We start from the raw sequence: 21,946 nt of genomic DNA on the forward strand, positions 1-21,946 counted from the left end.
GAGAGCATCGCGTCACCGCGCTTTGCGGCCCGCCGACCAATCAGCGGGAGCCTTCGCCCGGCGCAGGAGCCAATCAGGAAGCTTCCGTGAGGGCCGAGCCGGGAGCAAGTTTGCCCCGAGTCCCCGAAGGAGGCACGGCTAAAAGGATGCGGTAGCCTCGAGTCCTTCGACCTGGGGGTGGCTGGGCGGAAGGCGGACAGCGACTTGGGCAACTCCAAGCGGGGAACGAGGGGGGCGGGAGAAACGAGGGGGAGACAGAGAGACCGGCATCACTCTCTCCATCAAGAAGGCCTCCCCTAGGGCGGGATCTAGCGCTCAGGCCACGTTTCATAAATTCGTGCTCTTTCGGAAGAGGAAACAACACCAGAAAGGGTTCCAACACGAGTAAAGAGATTTCGTCAGAAATCTGCCCTTGTGCAATTGGAAGTCCCCCACCTCCACGCCGCTGACCAGTGAAGCCAGTGAGACGCGTGGTGCCTGGCAGACCCTGTCGCTCAGCATTCGCCCTCGGACCAACACCTGCAGTTAGAAATTACTGCACACACACATTCGGTGGGTTCAGTGGGTTCCAAGTACCAAACTTGTTTTGAACGGTATGTGCCAAACACTGCCGTGGGCTTTGGGGAATAAAAATGAGACCTAGTCCCAGCTCTCTGGAGCACGTGTAGCCCTACGAGTCTTCCTGGACTAGAGAATCCAATGGGCAGGAATTTAAATAAATGGACCTGTCTTTGCTTGTCCCAGGTTGATGGTAAAATTCAGGTACCTGCACACTTCTCATCTCCTTTCTGAACCCGAAACTGGCAATTTATGTTAGGCCTCATTTTCCTCTCCACAGACGCAGCTTCCTGCATATACTCCTGCAAGGAAGCCATTCCTTCTGATTGTTTAAGCTCCTTTTGTTTGGAGATAATTTGTCCTCTCTGTGTCTTTAGCAAGAAGGGTTGTCCTCTCTGTGTTCTTAGGGAGTCCTCTGGGTATCCTGGATGCCAGCCAGCATCTAATTTCTCTCTGCATTTTTGCCAGCTGGCGCCTATCCTCCTCTTCTCCAGCTTGTCATTTGCCTGCCCTGCACATGACAAAGCTCTGTATCTGACATTATCACCATCTACAAGGAGGTCTAGAGTAGGGGAGAAGAGCATCAGACCTAGACCCAGCCCCGCTGGATTTGAATCCCAATATCAGGACTCACTAGCCGTGTGACCTTGGGTAAGTTACTAACTGTTCTATAATAGTACACGCTTCATAGGATTGCTATTATGAGGGTCAAATACATGAATGATGCCTGGTGCGTGGTTTAAACATTCTTAGTTACAATTATTAAGGTAGTCTACTACAGTGGTTAAGGATCCAGGCTCCACATCCAATTGGCCTGGATTCAAATCCTAGCTCGTTCTCTTTCTAGCTGCATGACTTTGGACTAGTTACCCTGTGCCTCAGTTTCTACAAATGGAAAATGAAGACAATATTCTCCATGAAATTGTTGTGAGGAATAAATGGCTAAAAAATATAAAGCACTTATATGGTGCCTGCCTGACCTCTGATCTATAGTAATACTCTATAAAGGCTACCTATAACCACTATTATCAACTCATGTTGCCTCAGTTATATCTCATTCTCGCATTATCTTAGATTTGACCCCATGTCGTCTATTCCAGCCTGCTTGGATTGCCCTGGAATTACTCCAAGCTTTTTCAGACTAGATTTATGATTGTAGAGCCCCTCCCTGGAGGGTGCTGTGTGGCTGCACCTCAAGGGCAGCACACAGGGCGTTGACTAACTACGCTTCGCCTAACGAGACGCAGATTTCTTATCATCGGAGGTGGTCAACAGTCTAATGGACCACCATGTGACATATCTAGACAAGAGTTAGATGACATCTATGTTGAACCAGGTATGTTGCAGATAAGGTTCATGGATTCCATGGAAAATGGAGCTGTGTGAGATCTAGGATTGCTTCTGACTTTAAGTTTCTATGATTTATGAAAAGTAAAATTAGGTATTTCCAATGAAAGTGGTAGACAAAATTCATATGCCTGTTACAACCAAGCTCCATAAAATAAAGAATGGAGTACAGAAAAGGGAAAGCTCAGCAGTATCTCTTTATAGTGTCATTTTAATCTCTTAACCTCACGTCCTCTCTCTTGAGGCTTCAATGCTAGCCACTTATTAACCAGTTTAGGCATGAATCATATCAGTATCAAATGGATGTAAAACGTAACATGAACCTTAATCTCTGCCAGCGAGGACACCACCATGAGCATCACTTGGCTGCGAGTCAAGATGAGATTATGCTACATTATGGGTGCAGAGTGTCTGAGGGAGATTTGAGTAGCAGCTCAACGATATGAGACCTGAATGGCACCCAGGAGCCAAGGTCCAAAATGCTATTAGGAGTGAGATGTGGCTGTTCCTGAGCAAAGGTTTCCTGCAGTCTAAGAGGGTAAGCTGCAAACCAGAACAGTGTCACTAGATGTCAAATCCATGTTTCATGGGGAGAGGTTAGATTTTAGCTGCCTTGCATTCAGTTTGCATCTCTATTACCATGTTCTGTCCACCTGAGTGGCCACGGCTATGCTGTTCTACTCTATAGAATGATTAATTTGGGAATGGAGAGGTGGAGGAGGCTTAATCACTTTTAGGATCCCTTTAAGAAACTGACATCAAAATTAAATTACAAAAATAGGTACAAGACTTTCAAAGAGACCCTGAAGCTTAAGTTATATTAACATGATGGTAAGTCCATCTCTGCTCTGCTTACCCCTCCCACCTATTGCAATGAATATCTTTATTGCCTGATTTGCACTAAAAGGACTGTGCAACCCTTTCACATGTTTCCTGTTGATCCACTACTCTGGAGTTCATTTACTGAAGCCATGATGAAGTGGACTAAGGAAAATAGACTCCCATCTCTGTTTCTAGCCCTGGCCAATCCAGAGCATCTACTAAGGATTCTTTATCCCCCCCTTCTTCCGCCTCCCCCGCCCCCTCCAGTTGGAGCAGTTGTTTCTCAGTCTAGTTGTGTAGGACACAGCTCCCTGGCCCATGCTGGTATTATAAGCCTTGTAATCCCCCAGGCTGATCGCTCACAGTGGCTCTCCCGGCTGCCGGCCGCTCACGATGGCTGCCGGCCACTCACACTGGCCACCAGCCCCTCATGGCAGCCCACAGCAGCCCAAAGCAGCCTAGCGCCAGGGAGAGCTGTTGTTCACAGTCTTAGCTGTAGAGGGCGCAGTTCACTGGCCTATGTGGGAATCCAACCGGTGACCTCTGCATTAGGAGCAGGGCACTCCAACCACCTGAGCCACCGGGCCAGCCCCAGGATTCATAAGAGTTGTATATGCTTAGAATTGAGAGAACAAATATCTCCTGAAAACTATATTTAGAGGAAGTGTCAGATGGAGCAGGGCCCCAAGAAGAAACAAGAATTTGAGGGGACTGCCAGTATAACAATTACAAGAGTAAATATATTTATAATCTCTGAATTGTTTTCAAAACAATTTGAGGCAGCTCACAAGAAAACATATGCATATTAATTGTGTGCCTCTTCCCTGCCCTATCCCATCATTACATTTACAATACAGTCATGTGTCACCTAACAATGAGGATATGCTCTGAGAAATGCACCTTTAGGCAATTTCATTGTGCGAACATCACAGAATGCACTTACGCAAATCTAGATAGTATAGCCTACTGCACACCGAGGCTATACGGTATACCATATATGTCTTATATGTGGTCTGCTCTTGATCAAAATGTCAAGATGCAGTGCTAGCCCGGACTGTGTTTAGCATTATCCGCTGTTAAAAGAAACAACAGACCAAAAATAGAGTCACTATGGTAAACCCCACCAAGACTTAACAGCTAACCTAATTGCAATTTCCGTCTCTCCCAGGAGTGGAATTTTAAACCAATGTCTCTGGAATTTCTTGGTCAGCACCAGTGAAGTAATCTGTCTGATGAAGAGCCCCTGCCTTCCATTAAGGGAAGGTAACCTTGCCTGAAATAATCCACTTAATAACCTCCTTGCCCCACCCTCCTTCTGCCTATGAAAACCTGCCGTTTTGTACAACTCCTCGAAACTCCCTTCTGTTTGCTAGACGGGATGCTGCCCAAGTCATGAATTGTTCAACAAAGCCAATTAGATCTTTAAATTTACTCAGTTGAATTTTTGTTCTTTAACACAGTGTATATGTCTCCCTCCAAAAAAAAAAATAAGCTTCTTGGGGGCAGCAACTGTCTAAATCATCTTTGAATTTCCTGCTCCTAGCATCATATACGGAAAATAATGCTCAACACATAGTCAATGAATTAATTAACATTATCAGTTGAGTTTCTGACTGATCCCACTTCTGTCACCAACTGCAATTTGGTCACCAACTCTAATGTGTGGGATTTCCCCCTTCCCCCTCCTCCCCCGTCCCCCGCACACACACACCAAACAATTCTCCAACACACCAGCTTGGTGTCCTACCATTCAACTTGATTCTGACACTACCTACCCAGAGATAGCATCAGATTCCACAGATTAAGGGTTTAGCCCTACAAGACTGCCTCCCCACCACACACACAAACTTCAGACACCAATCACAAGTACAGGTGGTCATGTGTGTGGACAAAAAAAATGGGGGGGTTCTATAGAAAGTAAACTCACAGGGTGATCTGATTTAAACTCTGAAATGGACAGGTCATGGTGGGTAGTCACACCCCAGGCACATAACTTCTTTAGTAAAAGGTTTATCGTTGCCTTAAGCAAGCTCTGTCCATTATTTCTGTGCATCTAGGTTAACACTCCTTTGAAATTCCCCCTTTCAGACCCCCTTCTAAATCATGCCCACTCTCAAGAATGCACATAACAGCTCACATAATTGCAACCTCATCCTGTAACCTGATCCACTCTTTGCTTTCTCCCACCTTCATGTAATCTTCCTTATGTTCCCTCCTTAATCTCAAATGTGTAAAATAGACTGCAAAGTGTTATTCTCCAAGCATTTATCTCAATCTGTTGAGATCTTGCTTCCAGGCATATCCTCTGTTTGGCTCAAAGAAGTTTTTATAAAAATTCTTTACAGGTTTGGATGTTCTTACTTTGACATGTGTTTCTGACCTACTGGCTATATTTACATCCAGGTTCCCACAATCCATTCTTTGGGTTCAATTAATTTGCCAGAGTGACTCACAGAACTCAGGGAAACATTTTGCTTGCTTAATTACTGGTTTATTATCAAAGGATATAATTCAGGAAGAGCCAGATGGAAGACTCGGATAGGACAAGGCATATGGGAAGGGGTGCAGAGCTTCCATGCCACTCTCCCTGCATCTCCATGTTTTCACCAACCCAGAAGCTCTCAGAACCCAGTCCTTTTGGGGTCTTATGGAGGCTTCATTACATAGGCATGACTGATTGAATCATTGGCAAAGGTGATTGATTCAACTTCCAGCCCCTCTCCCCTCCCCAGAGATCTGGGGTGGGACTGAAAGTTCCAACCCTCTACCCACATGGTTGGCTCCACTGGCAACCAGCCCCCATCATTAGGTGCTTTCCAAAAGTCACCTCAAAAACATTACAAAAGATACCTTTACCTTCTCATCTTGGGAAATTCCAAGGGTTTTAGAAGCCCTGTGCTAGAAACAGGGGTGAAGACCAAATATATGTTTCTTACTATAAATCACAATATCACATTAGTATAGTAGTAGATGCATTAGCTACCATAGCAGACTAATTCCTGATCTACAGCTTGGGAGTGTGAGGGTGCTAATACCCTGCCTCTTTTACAGGGTGGGTGAAGGAGCTGGATGTGGCTGAGTCTGCAGACCGGAGACCATACCTACAGCAGAGGACTGGCAGAGCAGAGAAGGTATCACACCACATTGTCCACTTGTTGCCACTAGTATGCCATGTGTGTGTTTGTCATGCAATCTTCATCATGATCTGCTAAGAAATGCTTTCCATTGTCTTCTCAATTTAGCGAAATCCTACCCATCCTCTACGTGTGGTCCAGGTCAGCTCAATTCCCACCTCCCTCCTAAATACTCTGTCTCCATGACTGCAGCCCCTAGACCTCGCCCTCTTCTGACCCTGGTAGCACCTTTGGAAACACGCACTGAACTCTTCCTGGCAATTGTGGGGGTCCACACCAAGTCATCCAAATATGTACCTCTGTGGTATGCAGATTGTTTTGAGCTAAAGGTAACTTTAGCCACAGGCTCAAGAGAAATTTCTGCCTGCCTCCTACCCCCTTAACTGGCTAGAAGAATTTGAATTAGAGGCCTTGCCCATAAGACGTTATCAGAGATAACTTCTTTTGATCTAGCTATAGGGAAGGGCAAACCTTTATTTACTGAAGGTTTGCTCTTCTTATCATCCTACAATGACCTTTTGAAGCCCACAGGCATCTTACCTCATTCCTAGCTCAGGATCTTATATACATGTTCCTTTTCTATCTCTGAACCTCTCATGCATGTGTGTGGGGCTCTCTGACTCTCTCACATATGAGTATGTAGGGTTGCCATACATATGTATGTATTAAATTTGGTTATTTTCTCTTACTAACCTGTCTCATGTCTATTTGATTATTAGACCAGCCAAAGAACCTTGAGGGTAGAAGAGAGTTTGTTCCTCCCCCATACAATGTTACTTAGCTTCTTTTGCATATTTATTTTATCTGTTACCTAGATTTGAGCTTTTTGAAGCCAGGGACTGGATCTTATATCTTATTTTATAATGCCCTCACTACCTGGAAAAGCTTTTTACTTTGCAATTCATATCATTCAGAATCATTTGCATCAGTAAATCCCTTTGGGTGGCAGTGACTAATAGTAGGAAAACGGCCAGCCCCATTATTGTAAAATTTTAAAATTTAATTTAGATCACAGGTTAAATCATGCCTTCTCTCCCTCTGCAATGTAACTAAATACAGCTTAAATACAATTGTACATAGTTGGCCATAATAATACCTACCTAGCATTGTATCTTATAAACTTAGAGTGTGAATGAAATAAGACTTTGGTAAGGTTTGAAGTGAGTAGCAAACCAAAGCAAGTCCAAGAAAATGGGGATAGGACACCTTAGAATGTAGCCCAACATCTCTGCTGGGACAGTAATCTTCGAGAAAGAAAAAAATTGTTGGCTTAAGAATTATTTAAATTGGGGTTTTTTACGCAACAAATTATTGCACTGTAAAATAATGATAGTGTTATTCTTGGGCATAGCATGCATGACTTTCAGAATTAATAACCTAATCTACTCTGCATCTCATAAAAACTTATAATGCTTATATTATACTTTATAGTGTACAATGTCCTTTCATCTACCATCTTATTTAATAGCTCTGTACTGATTGATATCAGCCCCTCTTTACAGCTAAGAAAGCTGATATAGGAATCTTCCTCCAGGTTATTCTCTGAGAAGGAAGGACTTGGATATAACCCCTGGATCTCAAGTGCCAGGGCTGTGCCCGACTGATGAGGTCTCTAGATAAGCCTTTTGCATTATCTGGGAGCTCTGTTTAAAAACAAAACTAAACAAAAATAATGAAAAAAATATCTTGTTATCCTTAACAACTGCCCTGCATTGGTCTCAATAATCACTGTACCCATCTCATTAGAATTGGGTGGTCGAGTTTCTTTTGCTGACCCTACATATAATTCCGTAGGGAATTAATTTCCCTGACATTGTGAACTGCCTTCCTGAAACCAATCTTTTTTCTATCACTAATTCTTGTAAAGAGATAAATAAATTATGGTTTCTGTATTTCTGAAATGTATTTCTGAAGATTATTTTTAGCTGGAACCTCCCTCTTCTGAGGAAAGAGATAGGAATAAAAGAATTCCCCATGTAAAATATTAAGCTTTAATAAAATCAGTCAAAATAGGTATGATTTACTAAGTACCTACTATAAACCCTTAGACTAGAGGCTCCCTCGGGGCAGGTTTCCATTTGTTCCCAGTACTAGAACAGCACCAGGCACATAGTAGGTGCTCAAGAAATATCACTACATGTAACAAATGGATACAGGCACAATGCAATGAACTCTACACACACATCTCATTTAATTCTAACTACCTCCCCACGTCTAACACACACACACACACACACACACACACACACACACACACACCAACTTAATAAAAAAGGTATCTCTATCCCATTTTACAGATTAAGAAACTCATATTAGGAGAGGTTGAGTAATTTATTCAAGGACACTTGGCTGATAAGGAAATGGTCTCTCTGACTCCAAAACTTCTCTTAACCAAGGTTCTATAAATAGAAAAAGGTTGGAATGGCACAGATCAGAACATTCCATCACCAGGGTAACATTTCAGTGGGTTGATGCATACCAGTGGACTTCAAATAGGTTTGGATTGCTGTATGTTAAAGGTAATTTAAAATAATATACCTGTAGAAACAGCAATATATTTTCTCTATGTGCAGTAGTCCCCCTTATTTGTGGTTTCACTTTTTGTGGTTTCAGTAAACTCATGGTTAACTGCAGTCTAAAAACATTAAATAAAAATGTCCAGAGAGAAAGAGAGACTACATTCACATAACCTTTATTACAATATACTGTTATAACTGTTCTATTTTATTACTATTAGTTATTATTAATCTCTTACTGTGCTTCATTTATAAATTAAACTTTATCATAAGTTTGGATGTATAGGAAAGAACATAGTATATATAGGGTTCAGTACTACCTATTGTTTCAGGCATCCACTGGGGGTCTTGGAACATATCCCTGGAGGCTAAGGGGGGACTACTGTATACAGTTGATTCTCATTTATAGTGCTTATGTTCTGTAAAGTTGGCCTGAACACTGAATTAGCAAATATTGAAAAATTGTTCCTAAGGGAAATTCAGGATTAGGTTCCTGCAAGCCTCTGGTCATGCCATTTTTCTTAATTGATCAATACGTACATAACCTTGTTTGATGTGTGTTTCTGTTTAAAGACATCTTATTGAATATATATTGTTGATTTATTAACGTTGAACTCACAGCCAACAACACTATAACTCATGCCTGAACAAAGCTTATCCAATACACATTTTCTCCATAAAGCACATCCCAGCCTTCTTGCACTTAGGGACACTCGACAGCACATCAGCTCTACGGTTGAGGGGCATTCTAAACAGCGAAACCAATAACAAGCACCAAAATACAAAAAAACTGTGATACTAAATAGACATAAAAAGGTTACTTGTTTACAGTATGAGAGCTGAAACAAGAAGACAGAGCGTGCTTTGTTTGACCTCAGCTGGGGACATGCCAGTTGGGGAGACTCGATTTGGTTACTGGTCTGCCCATGACCATGAACGACCATGAAAGCGCCACAAGTATTGATTTTGAGATAACAGATAAATTTGAGTGAGTAGGTGAATTTGCAAACACGGAATCCATGAATGATGAGGATCTATTGTATATGCCTAATATTTTCAAAGTCCTTTTAAAAGCTGAAGGTTATGCACATTACTTATCTCCATTTAAGAGACTGTAAAACTGGGTGAATTAACTATAGAAATTGACCTGTCCCTATGTCGCACACAGGGCCAGTTTCATAGGCATGTGACCTCTATACTAGCACAGGACCCCTGTGCTCAGAAGGGCCCCACACTCGGTTTAATGCTCTGCTGTCACCATCTTGAAATTCTCAATGATTTTCAACAAGAGGCCCTGCATTTTCATTTTGCACTGGGCCCCACAAATTATGTAGCTGGTCCTGATCACACAGCAAGTAAGCAGATTAAGAACTGGTGGGACAAAAAATACTATTTATCCAATTGAACAATGGTTTTTTTTCATAGTACCTAATTCATATATTAAAGTTACCATTTATTGAGGGTTGTCAGTATTAAGCTCTTGACATATATGAGCTCGTTTAATCCTTATGACATTCTGTGAGTTAGGTATTATTTCCATTTAACATACGGGAAAACTGAAGCCTACAGAAGGTAACTTAACCAAGGTCATAGAGTTAGCATAGCTTGAATAGGAACCAAATCTTTTTGACTCCAAAATCCATGCTCTTACCATTAGACTCTTGCTATGTCTAATTTTAGTTTGCTCCAGTTTTCAGGTGACTTGTAATAAGAGTTTGATAATTTTGTGTTCTTCTCAGTGGACTCTTAACTGAGACATCTACATTTCATTTTCAGTAAACTTATTTAATGGGCTTTTGACAAAATATAAATTAGCTCAAAAGTACACTAGAAACAATTACCTTGTTTTCTTTTTCCTTTCCTTTAATCATGTCCTCATTTGTTTTACGTATGTATATCCCCCAGAGAGGATAAACAATAAAAATATTAAAGGAGATGGAATTTAAAAAGTTTAATTTCTGACAAATTATTATCTCTAGTAAAAGTTGAAATTAATGACAAAAATGATGTACTATATGTAGATTTATTTCATCCATATTTTATATTTCCATTACACTGGATAATTAATTGGTGATTAGAAAAGGGTTAGCCTTATTGAGGTCAATTTAATTCTTTAGTGTTGAGTGTATAAAATATTTTATTTTCATTCAATTCAAACTTGCAGTATCCAATGTAGAAAAGGTTTCTTTTCTCTTTTCAATTCTGTAATTGACATCTTGTCTAAAGAATGGTTTACTTAAATCACTTAAATAACCAAGGGATCATTTTCTGGTGGGTTGTACATTATCTTCTACATTGTGAGCAAATATTACTGGATTTATATCTTTAAGAAATTCAATTTGTCAACTGCTTTTTATTGGGCTCCTAAATTATACTGAGTTCAAACTCCAAAAGTTACTGTAAAATATATAATGCCCAAACCCAGGGATTTTCCAAGGGAGGCAGGAAACAGAAATATAAAATGGAAAAGTTGTACATGCCAGAGACGCAAAAATTAAACTGCAGTTCAGTAAAAAATAGTTTTTCTTCTCATATCCTTTACCTAAAAACAAACAAACAAACAAACAAAAAAAAAACCCAAAAAAACCTTTCTCTTATACTGTTAAAATTCCCAGAAACAAAATGAGTATAGGAGAGTTAGATCCTGTCTGAGACGTTGGATTAGAGAAAAATAGCTTTTCTTGTTTCTCCTAGTCCTAAAATTTTGGGAGCAGACCTCAGCCAGAGGCCAAATCCAGCCAGACTCTCAAGTGTGAACCTGAGTTCTCAGGTGAGCACGGCCTAGATCAGTCAATCCACCACTGAGCACGAGAATAACAGTATGCCTCTGAATTTTGCAGTGTTATTGTGGCTGTTAAGTGCCTAAGACAATTCTCTATCTTTCAGAAAATTCTAGTCTTCCTCCTGGCTCTGCAAAGAGAGAGGGGGAAAAAGTCCAGAATTTTATTCTCCCTTAAAGCATTTCCTTTTTTGTACAGGGACAACAATTTTCTGCAAGTACAAATATTTGTGAGATGTATCTGTTAGCCAGAGAACTTTGAAAATATACCTATTCTCCTTTTGCGTTCTTAGGAATAAAAAAATTGAAGACTGGTGGGTTTCCTAATACAGTGTGTGTTTTGTGGTTTTTGTCACTTCAGTGTGTTTCAAAGTGTAGTGTTCAAAGAGTAAACAACCTAAAAGTCTAACAATAAAGAAACTGATTAAATAAATTACTGTAAGTCTATTGATAGACTACTTCACTCTCCTCAGGTATTACATTTTTTATGACTAATTTTACTACCAATGCAATGACATGAAAAATTTTCACAATATAATATTGGGTGAGAAGAAATCAAGACTCATATGGTATTACTTTTCATTCATTCAACAAGCTGATATGCATTAGGCAATGTGCTAAGTGCCGATCCCAGTTCTACTTGACAGCTTTATTGAGATGTAATTGACATACGATAATACAACGTTTAAAGTATACAATTTGATAAGCTTTGATATATGCGTACACCCATGAAACCGGTACCACAATCAAGAAAATGAACATATTCATCACCCCCAAAAGTTTACCCACCTCTCTGCATAATTCCTGCCTGATGCCCTTGTCCTCACCCCCTCCCCATTTCCAGGCCACCACTGATCCTCCTTCTGTCACTGTAGAGTAGCTCACATTTCCTAGAATTTTATATGAATGGAATCATCCAGTATATATTCTTTTTTCGTCTGTCTTTCTTTCACTACACATAATTATTTTGAGATTCCTCCATGTTATTGTGTGTTATCAATAATACATTCCTTTTTTATAACTGAGTAGTATCCAATGTATGGATAGACCACAATTTGTTAATCCATTCAGCTTTTGATGGACATTTGGGTTGGTAGGACTTTTTGGCTCATAAAAATAAAGCTGTGATGAACACTCATATACAGGTTCTTGTATATACAAATAATTTCTTCATACACTTCTATGGAGATCCACTTTTGTTGAGTAAATACCTAGGAGTGGACCATATGGTGGATACTCGTATGTTTAACCTTTTAAGAAGCTGCCAAACCATTTTCTAAGATGGTTGTGCCATTTTATATCCTCAGTAGCAGAGGATGAGCGTTCCAGTTCCTCCACATTTTCACCAATACTTGATTTGGTCAATCATTTTAATTCCAGCCATTCTAGTGGTGTGTAGTGGTATCTCCTGGTAGTATTGATTTACATTTTCCCTAGTGATTGATGATGCTGAGCATCTTTTCATGGGCTGACTTACAATCGGTATAATTTCTTTAGCCCATTGAAAATATAACTCTTCTGTCTTATGGTTTCTGTTGTTGCTTGTTGAAGAGTCAGCTACTAGTCCAACTACCCCTCCTTTCAGTCTCTGATTGCTTTTACATTTTTCTTTTAGGTGTTTTTTTTTGTTGTTGTTGTTTTTTCAAATTTCACTGTCATCTAAGGTGTGGAATTTTTTTTTTTTAAATCTTGGTTATTCTTTGAGCTTCTTGAGTCTATGGAGCGGTATCATTCATCAGTTCTGGGTATTTCTCAAACATCTTTCTAAATCTTGCCTCTGTCTCAGGCTTGTCCTCTGGACTTCCTGCTCCACAGAGGTTTGACCTTCTCACTGTGTCTTCCACATATTTAACTTTCTCATAGTTTCTATCTTTTTGTCCTGTGCTGCACTCAGGATAATTGCTTCTGATCTATCCTTCAATTCTCTAATTCTCTCTTCATTTGAATCTATGTCTGCTGCTAAACCCATATGCTGAGTTTTAAATTTATATAATTTTTCATTTCTAGAAATTCTCATTGGTTTCTTGTTTCCTACAGATAGTTGCAAAATTGTTTTCTTCTTTCATTAAATGTAGTGTGCATAGTTGTTCTATAATCTGTCTGATGTTTCTAATGTATGTAGATTTCATGGGTTTGTTTCTTCTGTTCTCATTTCATGATGCCTTATTTACTTGTGTACTCGATTGGTTATCCTCGGCTGTGTGCTATTGGTCATCTTTTAAAAAGTATTGCTGTGTGTGGTGGGGGGCGTGGCGGGGCCGGCCCGGTGGCTCAGGCGGTTGTAGCTCCATGCTCCTAACCCCGAAGGCTGCCGGTTTGATTCCCACATGGGCCAGTGGGCTCTCAACCACAAGGTTGCCAGTTCAATTCCTTGAGTCCCACAAGGGATGGTGGGCAGCGCCCCCTGCAACTAATGGCAACTGGACCTGGAGCTGAGCTGCGCCCCCCACAACTAAGACTGAAAGGACAACAAGTTGAAGCTGAACGGCACCCTCCACAACTAAGATTGAAACAACTTGACTTGGAAAAAAGTCCTGGAAGTACACACTGTTCCCCAATAAAGTCCTGTTCCCCTTCCCCAATAAAAAAATCTTAAAAAAAAAAAAAAAAAAAAAGTATTGGTGGGGATTTCCAAAGGCCTAGGAGGAAGTCCTTTCAGAAAAATTTGAGTTTGCTTCTCTCAAGCATTTGGATGTATTCCCAGCCTGGTACCCCTTTAGTTAAATTCTGAGTTTGACATTTCTTGTAACCACCCTTGTTTCTCACCTTGACATTTCTTGTAACCACCCTGGTTGTGAATTTGGGTTGAAAACACATGCATGAGTCAGCTAGGTCTCATCACTTTTCATGGAGGGATTTTCTTTCCTCCAGAGCTATGCTTAGTGCTAAGACAATACTCACCCTTGCAAGTTGGTGATGAAATGAGTTTATATCTGGTTCACTCTTACCCTGAGGGGCTAATCCTTTGAGTCCCAACTTAATATGGGAAAAGTCTTCTTTAGATGCTCCACTGTGCACAGGATTTGGGCTTTGATTTTTGTGTCCCTTGTCCTCAAGGCTAGCAAAACTACTTCTCTAACCTTGTGGGATCGGACAATGTCCTCAGGGCAAGCACAGGTTCTGTCTACCTCTCTGGGTCCTTGCTCTTGCTTTCTCTTCATATTTGATTATTTCCTTACTCTCCTGTCATTTCATTATTAATACATTTTAAAATTAGTTTTTCGCAGAATTTTTAGTATTTTTCACTATGAGGTTTGTCTGAATAATCTGGTCACCGTTGTCATTTAAATGAAAGTTCTATTAATGTCTGAGACTAGCCTTTGTGTGTAGAAAGTAATACAGGGAAGGGGCATGAAGACAATTTTTGCAGCAGAAGGAACTGGGAGGTTGGAGTCCAAGCCTGCCGCCCACGTGCTCCAACACACAGAACTCAGGCGGAGGCGGACGTTGATCAATCACACAGAGCAAACTAGAGATTCCATTAGGACCATCCCTGCAGTTCAGCCCACGGAGAGAAGACACAGGTGGTGCTTTACCAGAGTTAAAGACCGACCTGCCCCTATTCTTGTGTCTTACTGAAGTTAAAGATTAATTTACCATTGTTCTTCTATTCTCCTTCCCCCCCACATGTACCAATGAATTTTCCAAGGAAGCAGAAAACACAGATAAACCCTCTCCTGGGGATGGAGGGAGTCTCTCTTCCACTAGCGACTGGCAACCGCAGCTCTGTCTATGGGGTGGCTTTTGTTTTCTGTCTTACTCTCTACGAAATAAACTTACCAGCTCATGTTTGAATTCTTTCCTATGTGAAGCCAAGAACCCTCTTTTCCTGTAGCAAAAGGAATATTTACAGTTTCTTGGATTTTAGATTAATACTGATTTGCTAAAATTAAAACATTAAAAACCTTTCTGGTAACCTTTGATTTCAACAAACGATTCTTCAATTTATAAATAGGGTTACTTTTGTATAAAGGATGATCACCCTTATATTTTTCTGAAATTAATGTTCAGTTATCCCAAGTTGAAATGACTGAACACCTCTAAGTAATCAGTCCATTTACAAACTTAGTTACTACAAGTCCTTTAAATGTGTCAAACTTCCTTTGTAAATTTAACACATCTGATTTTAAAGCACTTCAAATGCCTGAAAAGACAAACTTACAGCCCTAACAAGCAAACTCTTTCTAAATACTTCACAACACTTACACATTTAAACTTTTATATTCTACTATAGCCAATTAAATACCTTTTCCTGAACTTGTTATCATGTTGCATATTTATTGTGAAAGAAACATCCAAAATGTGAATTTGCTTGTGTCTGGATCAAGAGTGATTTTTGCTTTTCTATCTAATGCTTTCCTGTATTTTCTTCAGTGAATATTATTGTTATTATTATTATTATTTTAATTAGTTTTAGGTGTACAAAACAAAGTCATAGTTAGACGTTTATCATTTATATCCCTCGCACTGTGTCAACCCCCTCCCCCATCTACTATCCCTCTGACATCGCACACAGCCATTACATTTCCACTGTCTCTATTCCTAATGCTGTACTCTGCTTCTTGTATTATTTTTTATCACCAGAAGAAACAACGAAAGTTCCTAAAAGCAAAAATCAATGCATAAGGGTTAGTTTCAAAAACAACATTTTTCTTCTACTATATCCTTTTTTTAACCTTGTTTTCTCCCTGAAGAAACATCAAAAACACAAAAAGACCTTAGAGAACAATAATAAAAAATGGAGTCAGGTGTGGGGCTGGGCCCACAGCCACGGTGGTATTTTGCAGGAGCAGAAAGAGGAGCTGGTGAATACCTGATTGTGAACAGCACTGGTTTCTAGCAGGCAACTGATGCGACTTTTTTATTTGTTTGCAGGACAGCAAGAAACACTTGCTGATTCGTGGGTCAGCATAATGGCATCTGTAAACAGAACCAGTGAAATAAATAAGAAACTTAAAGCCAACAAACAACAACTCCTGAAGGAGCTAAATGAAAAGCGTGAATCCAACTGCTTGGTGGAAAGAAGCAATCGAGTCAGTTTATTGAGAATTCAAAAGAGGCACTTCCAGGGTGCCTATGAGTCCTGTACTCAGACCCAAACCAAAGAACAAGTGCCGGACAGTGGGAGGAGCTCCTGGGTCAAACTGAGTCTCCTTGTTCACACGGAGAAAAAGCACTTTCCACCAAAAAGTAAGGTGTCCTGGCAGGATTCCCATCCTATCGACAGGAGGGATTTATACGTACAGTTAGACAGAATTTCCAGGGTTGAAAGAGGTTCATAAGTATTGCTCTGGGATAGCTTAGAGGCAATCTGTCTGAAGTTAAAAGCCTCTGTAAACTAGGCTAGTGGATGGAAGCTCTGCTATAGACCAGAGACCCTCCTTTTCTTGGGCTGACACAATCGCGGGCTCCACCTCCACGCTGCCTCATTCACTAGGCTCTAATTTGGATCCTGGAGTCCGCGTTCTCAGCAGGCTGAGGTGATTCTGATGCTGATGGCCTGAGAACCACATTTTGAGAAAAGTTGTAATAGGTTATCATAACAGACCACAAAAACTCAGGTCTCTCCTTTCTCACCCATTTTTGTTGCCTCTGCAAAAATTTCCTATGCAAAATTGAGATACAATGGAAACAATATTGATGAAAAATATCAAACAAAAAGCCCTGAGAAACAATGGTAAAATGCGCAGGGAGGTTGGGGTGGGAGGAGGTGTGAGGTGATGGTGGTGGCCGCGGTATTATTTTGCTGGAGGAAGAACAGGAAGTGGTAACTACCTTCATTGTGAATACTTGTTCCTAATTCAAGGCAAGTACCTGATGGGGTTTTTTTTTTTTTTTTTTTCCATTTATTTGAAAAGGAGAGTGTTATTATATTAAATACAACCAACACATGATTAATTTAGGTCAGAAACCAAAGAATTGCCATATCGGAGATGTACCTTCTTGGATGAGGGGGCTATGACTACATTTGCTCCATGCTCTTTAGTAAGTGGTGTAGAGAGGATAAAAACAGTGTGTGGAAAACTGAGATTCTCCATTGTGTTTTAAAGTTGATCTGTAACAGTCATGTATTTTACACAAAAATAACTCTTTTAGAAGGAGGAATGCCCTTAGTGTTCCTAATTCTAAGCATAATCTTTTATTCTGGTTGAACTAATTGGAACTAGATGGAGTTAAATCACAGCTAGTAGGTTAGGAGTTGTCACAAGTTTAATAGTGGAGGGTAAAATCCACCTCCTATGATGAAGACAGTTTACCACTTTACATGCAGTCTTGGAACATTAAAATAAACCTTTAAATATTGCAGAAAAGCTCTGTTCCTTCTAAGGGAACAGACTTAAACAGAAATTCAACTTTATGATGACAAGATACAGAATAAGTGTTGATCTAATTTAAATGGTATGTAAACAGTTGTTCTTTCTTTAATTAACCCAAACTAGTAGTTCTCAAAGAGTGGTCTGGGTACCCCTGGGTATTCTAGTCCTTTTCAGGGGTCCACGAGGTCAAAGCTACTTTCATAATGATTCTGAGACATTGTTACTGGTTCAAAGTCTGGCTGCCTGGTGCTTCAAAAGGCCAATATTCCAAACATCAGAGTTTGGAGTAAGGAAAGGCTTATTAACTGAGAAGATGCCAGCTCCAGATGAAGGAGTGGCCTTAAGGCTTCCACAAATCCATCTTAAGAGAGCCCAGTATTCAAGCCTCTTTTATGTCAAGGGAAGGGAAAATGGATGATTGCCTACAGCAGGCATTTGGGCGCCAAGGAAGATCTCAAAATCTCTGAATCTCTTTGTTCATGGTCCCTTGACCCCGGTAGGTCTGAGTCTGGTCTTAAGGCTCCTGAAAATCTCTGAGAAACAATCATTATTTTTGTCCATATTTCCCCACCTTTACAGGATAGGAACCTTCGGGCAAGGGGCTGTTCTTCCAAAAATTCAAGCCTCAAGCAGAAATCCCTTTATAGCGGGAGCTATTTGCCTGAAAGCCTTGGGGAAAATGCAGGCAAGAATTAAGATAGAGTCAGAGAGACCAAGCATTTCTCTCTGCTACAATATTATTTGTCTTTCTTAGTCTCATGCCCTTATGAGAGTACAGTCAAGTTTTCCAGAAGCAATATGATACGCAGGAATTGAACCAGCAACCTTGTTGTTCAGAGCTCGCACTTTAACCAACTGAGCCCCCTGGACTGGTATTCTTGAGTTTTAAATTTTTTCACAGTATTAATTTCTAATGTGAATATTGAGAGATACAACACACACGAACAAAAAAGCTTGATAGTGTCCTCAATAATTTTTTAAGAGTATAATGGATCCTGAGACCAACAAGTTTGAGGACCACTCATCTAGACAAATCGTAGGTATATTTATTGATCCAGTGCGACATATTCTCAAAAGCTTATTAACATTTCCCCCCTTATTAATCTCTATTTGAAACTTATGGTCTTTGATTTCAACTTTAATAATAATCAAGGATAAAAAAAAAGAGGGGGGGATATTGGGGACTTTTTAGAAATTTCCACAAGTTGAAAATACCTAGATATAGAGAAGAGTGCTGACATTTTTTTGAGTGCCTACTTTTCCTGAATACTGTTAAGATTTGAAAAAGTCTTCTGTTCCTATTCTCAGTTTACATCAATTGAGAGCTAGACGGAGGTAAAAATGTGGGCTTTGTTACTGGAAAACAAATCTATGTCGCAGGAATTGGCTTAAAAGCAGCCAAAGGTGAACTCATCCCAAAAGAGACCTTACTCCATTCCAAACCAAAAGTTCGGGCCTGCCACACTAGACTGAGAACGTATGAGAGAACACCCGCTCCTTCAGGAGGTCAGCAGATGCAAAGAGAAAACCCTCACTTGTAGAAAAAGAAGATGGGACATTTCCTCTAAAATTTGGTGAACATATTACTCTAGCAGGCCTTCAACAAATACACAATGAATCAAATGATGAACATCATTTACTATAAAATAACATCCTCTTGGTATAAGATGGCCCTCTTCTGTCCTCCGAATCTTGAAGAACACTGAAGCTCAATGTTGGGTCCTCTTCTCATCCTCTACACTTAGTTTTTAGGTGATCTCAATCTAGACAGATGGCAGGTCTTTGACCTGTTACAGAACTTAAGATCTCCTCTCTATTCTGATGACTCCCACATTTCTATTTCTACCCTGACGTTCCTCCTGAGTTCTGGACGCGTCTATCAGATTGCATCTATCAGATTGCCACCTCTCCTATCTTCCACCCCCAAACACACACATACTCATCCCTGTCCCCTCCTCAGCTCAGAAAATGACCAAATAGTTGGGAGTATCTTTGACTCTCCTCTTTGTCTCACATCCCACATCCAATCTGTCAGGAAGTCCTGTCAACTCCATCAAAATCAGTCTTGAGTGTGATCACTGCTATCACCCAGATCCAATGATCATCTCTCTCCCAAAGCACAGCAGGGACCTTCCCAACTGTCCCCCAGCCTCCACTCTTGCTGCCTCCCACATTGACCTCTTCACACAACAGCCCAAGTGATCTTTTCAAAACATACAATGTTGGCCAACTAAGTTTGTGAACTCATCCTAGAAACAGTGCTGCATACCTCACTGCTGAATATCACTATGGCCACCTTCAAAGTACTCCACTAGGCGCTCCACCAATGCGAGCGCCTAGTCTACCCTTCAAAGCAATTTTGGAACTCTTTTTATGGAATGGCCATCAGAGCTGTCAACATATTATCTTTGATGTCCTGAATGTCATCAAAATGTCTTCCTTTCAATATTTCCTTTATCTTTGGGTAAACAAAAAAGTCATTGGTGTCCAGATTAGGTGAGTAGGGAGGGTGTTCCAATACAGTTATTTGTTTACTGGCTAAAAACTCCCTCACAAACAGTGCCGTGTGGGCTGGTGCATTGTCGTGATGCAAGAGCCATGAATTGGTGGTGAAAAGTTCAGGTCGTCTAACTTTTTCACGCAGCCTTTTCAGCACTTCCAAATAGTAAACTTGGTTAACTGTTTGTCCAGTTGGTACAAATTCATAATGAATAATCCCTCTGATATCAAAAAAAGCTTAGCATATCGTTGCAACAAGTTTGCGAACTTAATTGTCGGACCTCGTATATTAGATACATAACTTGTTGCTCAAAAATCGCCCATGGCTTCACATCATAGTGAGGATAAAACCCATGCCTTCTCCTATGTACTTGTCTTTTCAAGCCTTACCTCCTTTACTTTCCCTGGCCTTATCACGCCTAGCCACCACGGCTTCCTTCCTGTTCCTGGATGTACCACTCTGGTTCCCACCTCAGGCACTTGGCACATGCTGTTCGCTTTGCCCGGAACTATTTCTCTCTTTCCTTCGCTTTATTAAGATCTTTGTTCAAAGGCCAATTCATCAGAAACCACCTTATCGAAATAAAACTCCCAACATTCCACAAGCCCTCACCAAGCTCTCTCTCCAATCTGCCACTTAGAGGTGTGGATCTAAGACACTAGCCTTAAAAACAGAAGACTTTGGCACCTTAGTTTGGGCTGCTATAACAATTACCACAGACTGGTGGCTGAAACAACACACATTTATTTTTCGCAGGCCTGGAGGCCGGAAGCCTGGGATCAGGGCGTCAGCATGGTCAGGTGGTTGGTACATGCCCTCCTCCTGGTGTACAGAGGGCTGTCTTGCGGTGTCCTCACATGGTGGAAAGAGCCAGCTAGTCCTCTGGCCTCTTCTTAAGGGCACTAACCCCATTTCTGAGAGCTCCACCCTCATGACCTAATCATTCCCCAAAGGCCCAACCTCCTAATACCATCACCTCGTGATAAGCGTTCCCACACAGGAATTTGGGGGGGGGGGGACATCCACCCCACTGCACTCAGGTTCATGTTCTGTGCCTGCTATTGACTAATGTCATGCTTTTAGTCATTTCATGTTTCTAAACCGTACTTTCTGTACCTGGGAAATGGGACTCATCCCCTTTGCCCTCAGGGTTATTTCGAAAACTATGAAATGTATTATAAGGTGTATAACGCCTCCTTTTTATTTTTCAGATAATGCCATATTTGGATAAAGTGCATCTCCAGAGACACACAGGAATACCATCTACTTGATCCTTCTTCAGTGTCTACATTATCTACAAATATTAATTATAAACAATGCCTAGCAAAGTTATTTGCTCGAACGCCAAGAAAACATGCTAAGTCATATAAAATACATCTTCATTTATTCCATTCTATCACTTAGATGTTTTGGAGAAAGAATTTGAATTACTAAAGATACTTTCAAAGATAAATCACCTAAAAGTTCACAGTCGTCTTCTCTTTATTAATCTCAAAAGTTTAAATAGTTTATATTTGTTTCTTTAAATCAGTGGAATGAATATGTGGACCAACCCCACTAATCAAGTTGAATGCTCAAGTTCTCAGCAACTTGCTTCTAAGTAAGAAACATGACTTTGATAATTTGAGTAAGTACATACTTGAGACAGTAATATAAGGTGCTTATAGATGGAGCTGCCTGTTAAATTTTATTACCCATCCCCAAAGTGGGCATTGCTAGAAGCATCTCATGGACAAATCCTATTTGCCTACTCTCACCTCTGTGTCATTCCTTCTTGGATAGCACTCATTTTCAAATTTTAACTCGGCTTGTGTTCCTTTTTGCAGTTGGAGTTATTACCTCAGACATTTATTATTCCATATGGCAAGCTGAGCACTGCCTGGCCTGGCACCCAGCTGGTTCTTGGCATTCATCTTTACATCAGTGAAATATTCACCTTTTATTTGGTGGCCCTTTGTTTCCACTGAGAGCTC

General features: G+C 40.5%; 1 protein-coding gene and 1 long non-coding RNA gene across 4 annotated transcripts in view; one reads left to right on the forward strand and one right to left on the reverse strand.

Moving 5' to 3' along the window:
* Positions 1–70: 70 nt before the first annotated feature.
* LOC109450607 (spermatogenesis-associated protein 45) lies at positions 71–21,836 on the forward strand. Its single transcript, XR_012492929.1, has 7 exons — positions 71–593; positions 1,027–1,209; positions 2,244–2,443; positions 3,896–3,990; positions 5,779–5,858; positions 16,032–16,346; positions 21,185–21,836. It is a non-coding gene; the product is annotated as a spermatogenesis-associated protein 45 (long non-coding RNA).
* Positions 13,575–21,946, reverse strand: part of TATDN3 (TatD DNase domain containing 3) — a 31,229-nt gene continuing 22,857 nt past the window's right edge. For 2 of the 3 annotated variants that reach the window (XR_012492928.1, XR_002137868.2), the window contains exon 11: positions 13,575–16,076. The gene's annotated coding sequence lies outside the window, so the exon portion shown is untranslated. The remainder of the gene's footprint in view (positions 16,077–21,946) is intronic. The other variant, XR_012492927.1, reaches the window with a different exon arrangement.

Source organism: Rhinolophus sinicus, linkage group LG17, assembly GCF_036562045.2.
Source record: "Rhinolophus sinicus isolate RSC01 linkage group LG17, ASM3656204v1, whole genome shotgun sequence".
NCBI lineage: Eukaryota > Metazoa > Chordata > Mammalia > Chiroptera > Rhinolophidae > Rhinolophus > Rhinolophus sinicus.